This window comes from Sorex araneus, chromosome 1 (genome assembly GCF_027595985.1).
Source record: "Sorex araneus isolate mSorAra2 chromosome 1, mSorAra2.pri, whole genome shotgun sequence".
NCBI classification, from domain to species: domain Eukaryota; kingdom Metazoa; phylum Chordata; class Mammalia; order Eulipotyphla; family Soricidae; genus Sorex; species Sorex araneus.
In genome coordinates this window covers 69,409,177-69,427,077 of record NC_073302.1, presented here as the reverse complement: position 1 = coordinate 69,427,077, position 17,901 = coordinate 69,409,177, and the positions used below count along the sequence as shown (strand labels likewise).

Below are 17,901 nucleotides of genomic sequence, written 5' to 3'. Positions count from 1 at the left end.
AAAAGACTGATGGATTTTTTTCTTTTTTTTCCTCACGATTCTTGGCCAACTGGGCCACTGGTTCAGCACAAGGGTCTGAGGACGTGATGGTGCTTGTCTCTGAAGTGCAAGGGACAAGGGTTACCCAGGAATACTTTACTGGCAAAATTATCTCAAGTATTAGGGAGAAATAGTGTCTTTTTTTCAGACAAAAAAAAGCTAGTAGAGCTTGCCACCATACATATATATATATATATACATATATGTATATATACTTTATATATATATTTAAGTGAAGTGAAATAGTTTTATTGAAAGACATTCTCTTAGATGTGAGAGAAAAGAGAGTTCTCAAGAGAGAATACAGGCATCAGCAGAAGGAAAACAAAGCTCCACCATCTATATTTCTTCACAGCAAGAAATTTTGGAAGTTCTTCAACATTTCAAAATAAAAAGGCTAAAAATTTTTTTTGGATTTTTGGGTCACACCCACTGATGTTCAGGGGTTATTCCTGGATCTTGCAGTCAGGAATTACTCATGGAGGTGCTTAGGGGACACTACGGAATGCCAGAGATCGAACCCAGGCCAGCTGCATGCAAGGAAAACACCTTACCTGCTGTATGATCATTCAGGTCCCAGGATCAAAATATCTTGAGCAAGGGGATAAAAGTAATACAGGGTGCTTGCCTTCTCAGGCCCATGTTCTCCCTTGAACACATATCTTTCAACTTCTCTTTGCATACTAGCTTGCTTGTTTGCTCTTCAAGTTCACGTGTGAGGAGCACATGTCTGACTCGTCTCTGTCTCTGCTTGCTCTTTCCCTCTCTGGAGAAGCTCATATTCTCCCATATTTCCTCTCTTCTCTCCCCACTTGTCTTTCAAAGTATTTTTGTTCAATAAAAACTATCTTGCTCCACTTAAAACAAAAGGAGTAATAGGGGAACAGAACCAAAAATAACAATACTGCGGGAAAACAAAAAAGAATTTTTTTAAAAAAGGAAAAAGAACAGGGGCTGGAGCGATAGCACAGCGGGTAGGGCGTTTGCCTTGCATGTGGCCAACCCGGGTTCGAATCCCAGCATCCCATATGGTCCCCTGAGCACTGCCAAGGGTAATTCTTGAGTGCAGAGCCAGGAGTAACCCCTGTGCATTGCCGGGTGTGACCCAAAAAGCAAAAAAAAAAAAAAAAAGGAAAAAGAACAGAACTGATATAGTCAATTAATCACAAGTTAATACTAATACATGCAAAAGAGACTTTTTAGACATAGGAAGGATGTTATAATCACCAGGAGAAGCATAAATCAAAAATCTGAAACAGGGTCTGGAGCGATAGAACAAGGGTCAGGGACTGGATTCGGTGTCCTGGAACCGCAGTGTGTGGACTAGATCGCGAAGGCCTTGCATGTGGCCGACCCAGGTTCGATTCCCAGCATCCCATATGGTCCCCTGGGCACTGCCAAAAGTAACTCCTGGGTGCATGAGCCAGGAATAATCCCTGTGCACCACTGGGTCTCACCCAAAAAGAAAAAAGAAAAAAAATCTGAAACAGACATTAAACAGGGAAATTAATATATGGAAAGTATCATAAGGGTAAACCATGCACATGAAAAGGCACATAATGAAACCTCTGGAGCACCCTTGGGACACGGGAGAGCTGGTCCATGCCCTACGAAACCCCAGCAGCCACACCCCCACCCCACCACTGCAGCCGCCATGGGCTCAACTCAACCGCTTCACAAATATTCTCTGCAGAGACTCTAAACAATAAATAATTTCAGGTATTCTGGTGCCCAGGCTGAGCTCTCTGGTATTTCTCTGGATCAGAGAAGGCAACCCCCCCCACACACACACACCCTCATGTCAGCTATGCCCACCTTCCACAGAGGCCACAATCTCAGCTCATTGCCCCAGACCACAGCCCCTGAAGTCTCCAAGTGCACAGCACCTCCCAATTCCTCAATACTGAAATTCCAGAAGGAGCACACCAAATTAGATGGGAAACTAACATAGACGCCAAGTAAACTCAACAAACAAAAGCAATCAACACAGAAGTCTCAACTAGCAACAAACAGCTTAATAAATTCCTAGACAAGAACTTAACAACCTCGTGATCAGATATAACAACTTTTAAATTAAAAAGCTGACTTTTAGTACTTATTGATTTTAATAATGCAGCAGTTATCTAATCAGTTGCAACCTTAGAATTGTATCAACAGTTGTTGCTTTCATCTCCATCAAAATAAAGGTCTTAATGTAATTTAAAAAGGAAAAGGCACACAAAAATAAATAGTAAAAGCAGAAGAACTATAAAACTAAAGAAAATGAAAGAATGGCAGTCAGACATATGATATAATCAAGTAATGTAATCTTATATATGTAAAACCTTGAAAAGGATTAACAATAGAATTAAAAATCAGTAGAAGGAAAAAAGAATTAAAATTATAATGGGAATGGAAATGAACAAAATAAAAATTAAAAGACAAAACAAAAACTGGTTCTAGAAGAACGTAAGTAAAACCTTTGCTAAACATAAAAAAGAGGTAAAACCCTAATTAAAAAAATCAGAAGTGCAGTAATCACTGATATTACAGAAGCACAGAAAATCATGAGAACAGAAATTGATACAGTGTGTAAATATTTCCCTAAGAACAAAATCCCAAGACTAAGTAGCTTCACCAGTTTATTCCCTAATCACATACCATATTCCACACAAACTATCCACTGATGTTCAAGACAGAGCTTCTAACTATGATGGTGGTAGAGATACAAATAGTAAAAGTGGGATATCTGAAGTGATATAACATCCCTTTTAGCACTGTGACTATTACCTACTTTATCAACATTTACTTAATACTTAATACTTAAGTATTTTATCAACATTTACTTAATACTTAATACTTTACTTAATACTTAAAATTCCGTAACTGCCATAGCACCTCTCCTATTTGTATAAATCCTGACTCCCTTCTATCAAATACATGTCTACTCTTTACTTTTGGCAGTCAGCACATAGAATGCTTACTGAATTAAACAACCGAAGCAAGAAAGTCACGAAAGCCTTTGGTCACCACCTAAACCACATAAAAACATAAATCAATCCTCAGAGAACTGCACATGTTAAAGTATTAATTTTATATGTGGTTTGGGTCTTTTGGTTTATAAATTTTTTCCAGGTGTATTATGAATTAAAGAAAAAGTGTAATTCTCATTTCTCCATTAGAATGAAAAATTCTTCCTATTTTCCATATAGAAGTTGATCCTGTCAGATATAACTTAATTTCTTTGTGAAAACCACTTTAGAATTAGTAAATGTTGTATGACCAGTAGAGTTTTCTCAGATTACCAGATTTCACGGTGTGTTTTTGGGACAAAAAAAAACTATCTTTTGGAAGTCACTCCATCAGGGATAATTGCCCCAGTGCAGATTCACCAGCTAAATCAACAACAAAGATGGTTGCTTATAGTCAAAGAATATCAAATAACAACTTTGCTGTCGAAAGCTGTTCTGGAGATTCATTTCTGTTTTTCCTCTAAAGCAGATGTGGTGGAGCCAGATGTCTGCAGGCCATGGTTTGGGGATTTATTCATAGGTGCACACACATCTTCTATTTGTGAGCGTCTGCTATAAGTCAGTCAACTGCTGATCAGCTCTGGGGAAGGTGTAAAACCAAATAAAGTATAACCACAGCCTGAGAGCTTGCACTACAGGAGGAGATCTGTTAAAGTTATTTGGTATCCTAGAGAAACAACCTTGCCTGGGATCTCTCAGAGAAGAAACTAATGTGGATGTCAGCCCTGGAAGAGAGGTTAGAGCTTGCCAAGTAGAAAGCAAAGAATAAAAGAACACTCCAGGCTGAGGAAATAGCTAACATAAGGGGATAGTTAATGAACATGTCATGAATGAAAATGTGGAAATGAAAATCTGGAAATGAGAGGTATTTCTACGTGGTTTGCTCTGGAGCAATGTATGTACACAGGGAGATATTGAAGAAAGGGTTCCAAAGGGTGTTGTATTCTGTAATTAATGTTGCCATATCTATTGACAACAGTTGCTCTCAGGAAAGAGAAGTGAGCATGTAGCAAATACCATTTTTGGGTATTTTCACATACTTCACCTCATTTATTAGTGTTTGCTTTGTGATGAAGTGGGATTCGAAAACATCCTCTATAAGTCATAGTCTCAGGATAATTAGGAAATATGTTTAAATTCAGAGAGTCTCTTGCCCCCGCACCTGAAGTCTTCACTGGTGCCCCTCGGAGGGGGGTAGGGGTTCAGTTTCCCTCCCCACCCCAAGCAGAGCCCCCACAGCCGAAGACCCTCCAGAGGCTGGGCAGCCACAGCCATGCTCAAATCCCTTCTCCATACCTTTGGTCAAGCCTCACACATGAAGGAACCAGCAGAGGAACCCAGGTGTGTGGGACCTGGGGCTGAGATCACTAAGCCTGCTCGGATCAGGACTGGGCCTTTTCCGCCCAGATCCCCCATTTTCCAGTAGCTAGGCGGTCACACCCAGAAACTGCCCTTGGCTCCGTGTAATACCACCAATGGCCAACATCCAGAGACTATAAAACCAAGCTTCCAGAAGCACGTGACATCTTATAGCCTAGTTCTCCCTCTGGGAGAACCTGGCAAGCTACTGAGAGTTTCCTGCCCGCAAACTCCCCATAGTGTATTCATATGCCAAAACCAGTAACAATATGGGTCTCATTCCCCTGACCCTGAAAGAGCCTCCAATGCGGTACTATTAGGAAGGACGAGTAGAGAGAGGCTTCTAAAATCTCAGGGCTAGGACGAATGGAGACGCTACTGAGATTGCTCGAGAAAAATCGACAATCAATGGGATGATGATGATGATGATGATGATGCTTAAATTCACTTTAGCATGACATCCTTAAAAAAAATCTGTTTTCATTACATAATCTGTTATATATCTCCCATGATCAACAAAGAAGAGGAGGGAAACAGAAAATAAATTTTTTTAAATTTTTCTTAGTATAGGAACTTAGTATAGTAAAAATCCTGTTTTCAAAATAATCAGATATAAATATCCTTCACATATTACCACCTAATTTTAGTTATTCTTAAGGATAATCTAGTATCACTCTAGTTCATAAAAACCAAACTTGTCAGGAATTAATCAAATGTAGCCTTATTTATTACCATTATTTACTGTCATGCACTGTTTTTCTGCTACTTACAAAACAAATAACCCTGTGCCATTCTTAATAAGCCCTTCAGATGTTTTATTCATTTTTTCCTTTAATGACTCTCAACTCAATGCTTTCAATGCAATACATGGTAACTAAACATTGATTTTCCAAGTGCAGATCAAGACTCACCAATTATACTCTAAGAAAGTTTTTGAAATAATCTGGAAAATTTCCTCCAGAAGAACTGTGGAGGCCAGATGATCTTATAAGCATCATTTTACCAGATATTTGAGGAATAGGTCATTTCTATCCTACTTAAACTGCTCCAGAAAGAAAGAAAAGATAAAACATTTCCTATACCTTTTATAAAGTCAATATGACACAGTAATAAAACTGATAAACAGCCCAAATAAATAGTAAATTCCACTAGTACCATAGAGTCACAAATGAAAAATGACTTTGCTTAGACACTTACTAGTTTTATTTCTTTAGGAACATTATTTTAGCTTTTCTATAATCATTAATTTTATTCACAACAATATAGTAAATTAAAATGGCATGACCTGATAATATAGAATTCATCTATATTCAATAAAAACAATGCTGCTTACTTTACTATTTTCGTGACACTATCCTAAGACCCTGATATGCATTGACATCTAATCTCTGCAACAACCCTGAAGTAGTATTATTCTAAGTTTTGCCTGTAAAGTAAAACATAGCAATAAGAGTAAACAGTTACACAACTTTCAAATGGTAGAGACAAGATCTGAACCCAGGAATTCTGGCTCCTGATTTCAATCTACATATAGCTCCTCTAGTTATTAGTAACATTATCTTATTAAAGGAAAATATATGATACATTTCATTAACATAGAACATAAAAAAAGAGGGAAAGACAAAAGCTTTCAAAAAATTTCTTTGGCTGGGTGAAAATCATTCTAAAAATAAGTATCTATATTGATATCAAGCATTAATATTCAGCTTAAATCTGAAAGTATGTTAAAGTCACAAATAAGATCAAAGCATCTGCACAGATTAAAATTAGTTGGCATTCTTTTTTTTTCTTTTTTGGGTCACACCCAGCAATGCACAGGGTTTACTCCTTGCTCTGCACTCAGGAATTACTCCTAGCAGTGCTCAGGGAACCATATGGGATGCTGGGGATCGAACCTGGGTCAGCCGTATACAAGGCAAACACCCTGCCTTGCTGTACTATACACCCTGCCACTATACTATAGTTCCAGTGCTCTAGTTGGCATTCTTATGATAGTTCTAGCTAATGATTAAAGCATAAAAGTAAATATTTAAATATAGGAAAGAGGTGAATTGATATTTTGGGCCACATCTGGTGGTGCTCAGGGCTTACTCATGGCTCTGCACTCAGGATTCACTCCCGGTGGGGATCAGGGGACCATATGTGGTGCTGAGTTTGCAAGAAAAATATGCTACCAACTGTACTATCACTATGACCCTTGGGAGAAAAGGGGGTGGGGAATTTCTTCTGAATCTAAAAGAATTAAGAAAACCAGCAGACATTTTAAGAGTCAGGGATAGATGCCTTATAAGCACAAGGCACAGTGTTTGATTCCAACACTTCATATTCCACCAACACCACCCAGTGGTGGGGGGTGGGGGGAAGAGGGGTCCTGATAGCTCTCAAAACAACTGAGTCCAAGGAGCACTGCGAGACTAAACTGGAACTTTGTGAACCAGTGACTTCATGAGTACTGCTTGGAGCCCCTCCGAATAAAATCAAATAATAAAAGAATCAAGGTAAAGACTTAAGACATAAAATAGTTGTCAAAGTGGGTTTATCTCTCTCTTCTTTTTTATTGTTGCATATAGGAATGCCATGGGTTTCTGTGTCTTGATTTTGTAGACTGCCACATTACTGTACAGGTTTATTGCTTCTAGTTATGGAAATTTTTATTGTTGTTGTTGTTGTTGTTGTTTTTGTTGTTGCTTGTCTTTAGGGTTTTCTTAGTATCATGTTATCTGAAAATAGTGACAATTTGACTTCTTTTTCTAATCTGAAAGCTTTTGCTATCTCTTTCTTGCCAAATTTCTAGGCCCAGGGCTTCTGATGCTCTATTGAATAATAGTGGGAAAAGTGGGAAAACTTGTCTTTTGAATGACTTCAGAGAGAGGGCTTTCAATTTTTCTCTACTGAGTATTATGTGAGAGAGATTGTGTTAGATGGCTTTAACTAATTGAGATTTCCCTTCTATCTCCATTTTATTGAGTGCTTTAGAATGGGATGCCAGGGATCAAGCCCTGGTCATAAGCATCCACGTGCCCTAGCGCTGCACTATTACTCCAACCCCATTTAATTTTTTTTTAATTTAATCGCTGTGACATACAGTTACAAAGCTGTATATAATCGGGTTTCAGTCATACAATGTTCCAATACCCATCCCTCCACCACTGTACATTTCCTACCAGCAATGTACCCAGTTTTCCTCTTACCACCTCCCTACTCTCAAGCCTGTCTCTATGGAAGACACTTTTCTTCTATCTCCCTTCCCCTTCTCCCCACTCTCTCCCTCATCTCTGTCTGTCTGTCTGTCTGTCTGTCTGTCTGTCTCTCTCTCTCTCTATGTCTCTCTCTCTCCCCACTACCCCTTTTGAACATTATGGTTTGTAGTACAGATACTTAGAGATTATGTTCCTTTACCTACTTTCGGGTCTGACCTTGTCTGGACCAGGTGTTGTACATGTCTTTAACGATGAAATGGCATATCGGATTTCAAAAGGGAGGACAGGACTTTGGGAAAGACATATCCATCCTGCGGAATTTGGTATGTGGGCAGGTGGATTTGGCTATCAAAGAGATCTGAGTAGAAGTTGTGAATAATCCTCTCCATTGCCCTTCTGGAAAATGTGATAGATCCATCAGGACATCGGAGGGCAGTCATCTTGGTCTTGTAGTTGGTGAAGGACAGGCGAGTGTTGTGAATACTTTTCCCGGCTTCTGCTGTATCAGCCAACACTGCTGCTCTTCTCTCTTTGAGGTCTTCCTTTATTGCATCTCTGAACAGCTTTGCAAGTTCAGACATTAGCTTGTGGTTACCTGAGGCTCATGCCAAACCACGTTGGCGAATGAGCTCGAGAGTTTCCAAAGACAGGCGTCTGTTTATGGCTTTCCTATTCTTGGCATTTTTCCAACCATGGAGGTGCTGAACCAGTCGACCGTATTCCGAGTTGATGTTGTCAACAACGGCTTCTTCCCACATTGCCGCAGTGGTGCCAAAGAGCTTCCAGTTGGTGGTCATTCTGGGAGTTCTCTTCTTAAACTTAAACTTTGCAGTCCTTTCTCCCTGCTATGTAAAGTAGAATTCTGCACGAAAGAGATGGAGGTCCGATCCCGTTTGGGACAACAATGACATCATCAGGCAAAACATTCGATTGAATAGGATGTGGTTAATTTCATTGTGGAACTGTCCACTGGGAGACACCCATATCCAACGTTTAGATCCGGCCTTCTGGAACTGTGAATTACCATGGATGGTCTTGGTCAACATGATGAACTCAGACAGTCTCTCACCTTGTTCGTTCCATTCTCGGTCATGGGACCCAATGTGGAGTTCTTCGGGCGACCTTCTCGGTCCTATCTCGGCATTAAAATCACCAACAATGATCTTGTAGAAAGTGTGGTCTTCTTTATAGAACTTCTCCAGCTCCAGTTAGAACTTCTCAATTTCTTCTTCATTGTAGTTGGATGTTGGTGCATAGACAATGAAGATAGAAACTGCCAGCAGTGAGCCACATCTATTCAAGTGTAATCATCTGATTCAAGTTGTTAGGCATTCGAATGAATGAATGCTCATGGCCAAGTTTGTGTTGACAAGGACATCGACACCACCGACGCCTCTGTTGTCACGTGTTCTGAGGAACAGTTCTTCTCCAGTGTTGAAAATGGCATGATGTGATTGATGCCTTCTTTTTTCGGTCAGACCAATGATATTGTACTTGATCTTCTGCACTTGCACCATCAGGTCCTCGATGGATGCTTCTGATGCCAGTGTACATCCGTTAAAAGTACAGACAATCATTTTAATCTTTCTTCATTTTGGCAGTCAAGTTTGTCCCTGAGATTTTATCAGCCTCTCCTTGCTCATCTTTCTTAATGCTGCTGTATTGGGGGCTCTTTCGGTGTCAGGCAAATGAGGCCCATTGTTGTTACTGTTTTTGGCATATCGAATACACCATGGGTAGCTTGCCAGGCTCTACCGTTGGTCGGGGTACTCTCAGTATCTTGCCAGGCTCTCCGAGAGGGACGGAGGCTTTTAGGGCAGTCTCCAATCACCCTTATAGGTGTTCCCATGGTCCATACCATATTTGAAGCCCATCAAATATGGTGCAAAAATTATGTGTCCTATACTGTGTTGCGCGGCCGCAAAAAGCGGCCTGGAGCGTGGCAGTGGCTGGGTAGTGGAGGTAGTGGAGGTCTGCCGATAAGGTATTTATCTGGCTCTGGTAGGGTGGGGCATCTGGGTTTGATCTCTGGAACAACAGAGATTGGAGGAGGCAGACAGAGGATGTTGTTTTTGGGTCTCGTTGAGCCTGGAGTCCACGTTCGCAAAGTTCTCCGAACACCTAAAGAATCTGCCGCCAGTACTTGCCAATACACTGGCTCTGCTCTTCACATGCTACCTGTCTGAATGCAAGGTTCCATCCCAATGGAAAACCAGCAGGACTGTTTTGTTGTACAAGAAGGGAGACATCCACAACATCGGCAACTATCACACAATCTCCCTGTTATCTGTCGTCTACAAGTTGTTCACTCGAGTCATCCTGAATAGAATATGCAGAACACTAGATGAAGGACAACCATGTGAGCAAGCCGGGTTCCAAAAAGGATTCAGCACGATCAATCATATCAACACAGTGACGAAATTTATTGAAGTTTCACGAGAGTTCAAGATGCCATTCTGTCTAAGGTTTATCGATTTAAAGAAGGCCTTCGATTCTGTTGAGACTGAAGCAATCATCAAAGCCCTAGCCAAACAGGGCATTCAAACTCATTACATCAAGATCCCCCACAAGATGTATTATGGTTGCACCACCAGGATCTCACCATTCTACAAGGAAGTGATCACTGACGTAAAAGGGGTTTGGCAAGGTGATACCATTTCACTGAAACTCTTCAGTGCCACCCTCAAGAACATCATGCAATGACTGGAATGGGAAGGAATGGGAGTGAAAATAGACGGTTGACAACTACACCAACTCCACTTCGCTGATGATATTGTTGTCATAACGCCAAACATTAGCCAAGCGGCATAAATGCTAGCCGACTTCGATCGAGAGTGTGGAAAGGTCGGACTGCAGCTGAATCTCAACAAAACAATGTTTATGAAAAACGAACTAGTCCCTGATGTTCCATTTGCTTTTAATGGAACAAACATCTCTAATGCAGCAGCTATGTGTACCTGGGTCGAGAACTCAAGATGAGGAATGACTTGGCGCCAGAACTGCACAGGAGAAAGAGAGCAGAGTGGAACGCCTTCAAGAGCGTCGAAGAAGTGGTTAAGAGGACAAAGAACCTCCAACTCCGGGCACAGCTTTTTGACTCCACAGTTTTTCCTGCACTAACATATACCTCAGAGACCTGGGCCCTATGCAAACAGTATGAGAACGCTATTCAGGTATCCCAAAGAGGAATCGAAAGAGTCATACTAGGAATATTACGTTTCACTCAAGTGAGAGAAGGAATCTGGAGTTCCGACCTCCGTCAATGATCAAGAATCAAGGACACTGTCTCATTTGCCAAGGCATTGAAAATCAAATGGGCCAGACACGTAATACAATTCAGAGAGGACCGCTGCACTAGAGCTGTTACTGACTGAATTCCACAGGATGTCAAAAGACCACGTGGCCACCCACCAATGAGATGGTCAGACTTCTTCATCAAAACCCTGAATGAACGATTTGAGGCTCTCCCTGTTCCTGGAGGAAGCAGATATCACTGGGCAACACTCGCCTGTGACAGGACAAATGGAGACATTACTGGCGCCCGCTCGAGCAAATCGAAGATCAACAGGATGACAAGAGATACAAGTGATACCTACTTTCAGCATGCATTATTATGCAGAATGATCATTTCCAATTATCACTGTCATAGTGGTCCCTTCTCTGTCCCAACAACCTTCTCCTCCAGCACTTGAAGTAGACTTCCAACTGTGAACCAATCCTCCTCTTAGCCCTTGTTTCTATTGTCTTTGGATATTAATCTCAAACAAGGTTTCTGTTATATGCCACAAATAAGTGCAAGAATTCTATATCAGTCTATCTCCTGACTCATTTCACTCAGCATGATATTCTCCATGTCCATCCATGCTGTAAATATTTTGATGGTCATTATTAGGTTCATATATGTTTTGGAAAGTGAGTTATTTCTATTGTATCTTTAAAAAATGGCCAGACATAATAGAAGAGAATGCAACTTTGCAAAGGGAAGACATGTAGATTCCCTTGGGTCCTACATTATAGAAATGAGGTTGAAGAAAAGAAATTGAGAGGGAAAGAAAGAATAGGTAATGGATGAAGAGGTAACAGGGTCAGGGCCAGGGCTTCCACGTATATCAGAGAGTGATATATTTATATCTAAACCATAGAACCCACAATCTTGAATGATAATCCATTTGATCAAGTATTCATTGTGAGGTATTCACTTCACTAAATTTTTTAAACTCTACCTACTATTTTCTTCTAGCCCATTGAATCACACTTCATAAATCTTCTGTGAAACTTCTATGAGTTCCTTTATGTGTATGCTCATTCATTGGTCTTGATACTTTCGTTGTTCTATCTTTGGTGGGTTTCTTTCCCTTAATTCTAATTATGATATGTCTTGGAGTGCTCTTATTTGCATTTATCTTGGGTGGGAACCCTCAGGCATCTTGAATCTGAGTCATGCATTAATCAACTATGAGAAAGTTTCCTTTATGATTTCTTTGACAAGTGGTTCTTTATTTAATTTGCCTTCCTATTCCTCAGGAATTTTAATAATTTTTATATTGTTCCTTTTGAACTCATCCCACAGAGTTTTTCACATCTATTGTTTTCTAAAGGTTTACTGCAACTAATCTTGGAGTTCATTGATTTTTTTCCTCAGTTTCTCTAACTCAGACACCAAGGTCTTCCAATGAGTTTTCTTAATTTCACCTGCCACACTCTTAAAAATATGGACTACTTTACAGATTTGATGATTTCTGTGCAGGGGTCAGGCTTATCTTCTCTTTATTGTTCCAAGTTTAGTATATGTGCTATTGAACTGAATGTGATCCGTCTTTTTTTATAAATAATGCAAGTTCCAAGTGATCTAACTTACCTTTTACTTTAGAAAACAAATGATTGGGCTGGAGTGGTGGTATGGCAGGTACAGTGCTTGTCTTGCTTGCAGCTGACTCAGGTTGTTTGATTCCCTGCACCACATATGGTCCCCCCAAGCACTACCATAGTGATACTTGAGCAGAGAGACAGGAGTAACCCTGAGCACTGTCAGGTGTGCCCCCACCAAAAAAAAAAAAAGAAAGAAAACAAATTAAAGAGGAAGTGAGGACAGAGGATAGAATATTTTATTTCATAAATATGTGGAGATAATTGGATAAGTATTTGAGGACTAAAAATATTTATTAGTAGTAGATTAAAGTCCTATGTTCAAATCAAAATGAAAGCAGAAAAGTAAAAGAAGGCAACATGGATGCATTACTATATAAAATCAGGTCATGAAATATCTGTGCACTTTTCCAGGCATAATACTAATGACAAAAACTGTAAAGGAGAAATACATTTGACAAACTAATCTTTAAAAGCACACAAACTTAAAACAAATTCCAAACTGGAATTATGCTACAATATGTAACAAAAGGGTAAGATCATTTTAAAGCCACAAAGAGATAAATAACGCTTTCATCTAGCAAATTTATGATGGTAGTTTGCAATGTTTTTAGTGAATGTAGATTAAGATACAAAAAAATAACACTCTCATACAATGAAATTGCAAATGATAGAATATTTCTGAAGGGCAATTCAGTAATTTACATAAAATCTGTTTAAATAATCATGGCCTTTGACCCAGTAATTTCAGTTTGGTGAGTTTATCCTTAGAATAAAAATTCTGTGGAAAGATTTAATTATATTTCTATTCATCAAAAGTACTGCCTATACCTTTCAAAAATTGGAACAATTTAAATGTCAAGCAATAGGGGATTAATTAAATAGATTATGGCATATCCACATAACGAAACACTATGACACTGACAAAAATAATCTTAGCACTGATAGTTATACTTCATGTTATCTGAGAACAAATTATTTGCACAAACCTAACATTATCAGGAAAAAAATTATACACTTAAAAAAGTGTGTTGAGGTTTAGGTACTTGAAAAGTATTTTTTTTGGTAAGTGGAAATATGAATATTTCCTTGGCTTGCATTCATTTTTAAATTTTCCAGTAATTAATATGCATCACTTTTTAATAAAAATAATATGAGTCATTTTAATGAAAGAAACATAGAATGCATCTCATATGCCTTCAAATGCTAATAATTATTAGAATTGAACTGGAAGGCAGAGATAATGACTCATATATATGTATATATATATGTGTGTATATATATATTCCCTAGAGTCCAGAATAATTGCCATATAATATGACTCATGTTAATTCTAAAGTCCAGAATCATTGTCATATAAATATATGTAACATCAAATATATATGTATATATATGACAATGATTCTGGATTCTAGGGAATCATTAAATCTTTAGAATGCAAAATGCATTCACAAGCTAAAATCATCTTTAAGGATGAAACACCACTGACCAAGCAAGTGGAAACAAACATAAACAAATGGGACTACATCAAACTAAGAAGCATCTTCACCTCTAAAGAAACAGTGACCAAAATACAAAGAGAGCCCACAGAATAGGAAAAAATATCTACCCAGCATCCACCTGATAAGGGATTAATATCCAGGATATACAAGACACTAGTAGAATTATACAAGAAAAAAAACTCCAACCCCATCAAAAACTGGGCAGAAGCTTCCTCAAAAAAGAAATACAAGTGGCCAAAAGGCACATGAAAAAAATGCTCCATATCATTAATCATCAGGAAGATGCAAATCAAAACAACAATGAGATATCATCTCACAGCAAAGAGACTAACACACATTCAAAAGAACAAAAGCAACCCGTGTTGGTTTGGATGTGGGGGAAAAGGGACGCTCCTTCACTGTTGGTGGGAATGCCGACTGGTCCAGCCTTTCTGGAAAACAATATGGACAGTCCTTCAAAAACTAGAAATTGAGCTTACATATGACCAAGCAATACCAGTTTTTTTTAGCTTTTAATTTTTTTAAAAATTTTATTAGTGAATCAACATGAGACAAAGTTACAGACTTACAGGTTTTCATGCTTATGTTTCAGTCATACAATGATCGAGTACCCATCTCTCCACCAGTGCCCATTTTCCACAACCAATGGTCCCAGCATCCCTCCCACCACCCCTACCCTGTCCGCTTCACCCCACCCCGTCACTGTGGCAGGACATTCCCATTTGCTCACTCTCTCTTTTTAGGTGTTGTGATTTGTTACAGAAGTATTAAGTAGGCATCATGTTTGGTCTATAGTCTATTTTCAGCCCGTATCTCCCATCCCTCTGGGCAGAGAGTCTCTTGCCCGCACATTTGGCTGTCTTCCCTGGGGCCCCTCAGAGGGGATGGGTTCCAGCTTCCCTCCCCATCCCAAACAGAGCTCCCAGCTGGCAGAGGAACCCAGGTGTGTGTAATCCCATCAACGGCCAACATCCAGAGACTTAAAAGCAAGCTCCCAGAAGCGATATCTTATAACCTACTTCTCCCTTTGGGAGAAACTACCAAACTACTGAGAGTTTCCTCCCTATATGGGAGAGCCTTGCAAGCTTCCCATGGTGTATTCATATGCCAAATCCAGTAACAAGCTGGATCTCATTCCCCTGACCTTGAAAGAGCCTCCAATGTGACATCGTTGGGAAGGCTAAGTAGAGACAGGCTTCTAAAATCGTAGGGATAGGATGAATGGAGAAGTTACTGAGACCTCTTGAGAAATTCAACGATCAACGGGATTTCGTGATTGTGCTCTTCCATCCCTAGTGGGCCCACTAGCACCCTTCGCTTGGTGATCCCTTCTCTATCAGAGCTGCTTCTTCACCTAACATGTGAGGTCAGCTTCCAAGCTGTGGAGTACTCCTCTTGGTACTTATCTCTACTATTCTTGGGTGTTAGTCTCCCATTCTGTTACTTTATATTCCACAAATGAGTGCAATTTTCTGTGTCTGTCCCTCTCTTTCTGACTCATTTCACATAACATGATACTTTCCATGTTGATCCACCTATATGTAAATTTCATGACTTCATCTTTTCTAACAACTGCATAGTATTCCATTGTGTAGATGTACCAAAGTTTCTTTAGCCAGTCATCTGTTCTCAGGCACTTGGGTTGTTTCCAGATTCTGGCTATTGTGAACAGTGCTGCAATGAACATATAGGTAAGCAATACCACTTCTGGGAATATATCCCGACGGTGCAAAAAAAAGCACAGTAGAAATGACATCTGTACCTATATGTTCATTGCAGCACTGTTCACAATAGCCAGAATCTGGAAACAACCTGAGTGCCCAAGAACAGTCAATTGGTTAAAAAAACTTTGGTACAGGAGAAACAGACCCTCCGCGCCTATAGACTGTGATCCTGAGGTCTCCTAACCCATTTTGTTACCAGAGAAGATTCTTGCAGCCATGCATTTTGACTGTGAACTGAGCTAAAATATTAGAAACCCAAAATATTAGAAACGTGATAGCGGCCGCGCGGACTCAAAGTCTTCACTCTTAGCAATGAAGAGAAATTATTAGATGATGCCTATTCAGCAGGCCTGATTGTTGGGGGAAATTTCCAATCAATAATAGTGAGTTCTGATGGAAATATGGAATGTACTCAAGGTATATAGAGAATAATGGGAATATCATTAGCTACTTAGATGGGGGGGTGGGGTGGGAGGGGGGTGTATTGGGGTTCTTGGTGGTGGAACGGGTGCACCGGTGAAGGGATGGTGGTTTAATCAATATTTGACTGTGACTTAAACCTGAAAGCTTTGTATTTTTTTTCTTTTTTTCATGGTGGTTCAATACAATATTTCTTAAAAAAAAAAAAACTTTGGTACATCTACACAATGGAATACTATACTGCTATTAGGAGAGGTGAAGTCATGAAATATGCTTATAAGTGGATGGTCACTGAGAGTATCATGCTAAGTGAAATGAGTCAGAAAGAGAGGGACAGACAAAGAAGGACTGCACTCATTTGTGGAATATAAAATAACATAACATGAGACTGACGCCCAAGGACAGTAAACACAAGGGCCAGGAATATTGCTCCATAGTTGGAAGACTGCCTCATGACCTGGAATAGAGAAGAGATCACTAAGTCAATGATCATTGAAGGAATCGTTCAGGATGGGAGACATGTGCTGAAAGTAGATAAAGGACCAAAGGTAATAATAGCCTCACAGTATCTGTATTGCAAACCATAATGCCCAAAAGTAAAGAGAGTGTATGAGGGAAATTGTCTGTCATGAAGGCTGGGGAAGGGTTGTTGGAAAGGGGAGGGTGTATACTGTGGACACTGGTAGTAGAGAATGTGCACTGGTGGAAGGATGGGTCTTTGATCATTGCATGACTGAAACTCAAACATGAAAGCTTGTAACTGTATCTCATGGTGCTCCAATTAGTAGAATAAATAATATTTTAAAAAAGAATGCATTCACATTGAGTTTGCTAAGTACACCATAAAGAATGACCACATCAAGCCTGGAATTCTCATTTTTCACATTTACCTGAAAATTACAAAACTTTAAAAAAATAAGTGTGATTTCATTAATGATATGGTGTACTGCTGGGAATATATCCCAGAGAAGCAAAAAAGTATAGTCGAAATGACATCAGCACTCATATGTTCATCGCAGCGTTATTTACAATAGCCAGAATCTGGAAAAAACCCAAGTGCCCTAGAACAGATGACTGGTTGAAGAAACTTTGGTACAACTATACAATGGAATACTAGAAAAAATGAGGTCATGAACTTTGCATATAAGTGGATCGGCATGGAAAGTATCATGCTAAGTGAAATGAGTCAGAAAGAGAGAGACAAACATAGAAAGATTGCACTCATCTGTGGAATATAGAATAACAGAGTAGGAGACTAACACCCAAGAATAGTAGAAATAAGTACCAGGTGGTTGACTCCATGGCTTGGAAGCTGCCCTCACATTCTGGGAAAAAGGCAGCTCATATAGAGAAGGGAACACCAAGTAAAATGTGGTTGGAGGCCACGTGGGAGAAGGGTGAAGCGTGCTGAATGTAGACTAGAGACTGAACACAATGGCCACTCAACACCTTTATTGCAAACCACAACACTTAATTAGAGAGATAGAACAAAAGGGAATAGCCTGCCACAGTGGCGGGGGTGGGGTGGGGTGGGGGAAGATGGGATTGGGGGGGTGGGAGGGATGCTGGGTTTATTGGTGGTGGAGAATGGGCACTGGGGAAGGGATGGGTTCTCGAACTTTGTATGAGGGAAACATGAGCACGAAAATGTATAAATCTGTAACTGTACCCTCACTGTGACTCACTAATAAATAAATTTTTAAAAAATAAAAATAAAAATTGCTTACCTAAAAAAATGATATGGTGTATATATAAGCATTTTTTCTTAACTCATATTAGT

At 39.6% G+C, this 17,901-nt stretch overlaps 1 protein-coding gene and 1 pseudogene across 1 annotated transcript in view; both read right to left on the bottom strand.

Moving 5' to 3' along the window:
- LOC101538484 (histone-arginine methyltransferase CARM1-like) overlaps nucleotides 1-17,901 on the bottom strand; it is a 306,619-nt gene that overhangs the window by 198,378 nt on the left and 90,340 nt on the right. The gene's annotated exons all lie outside the window — the stretch shown is intronic.
- LOC129401441 (U6 spliceosomal RNA) lies at nucleotides 12,315-12,411 on the bottom strand (annotated as a pseudogene).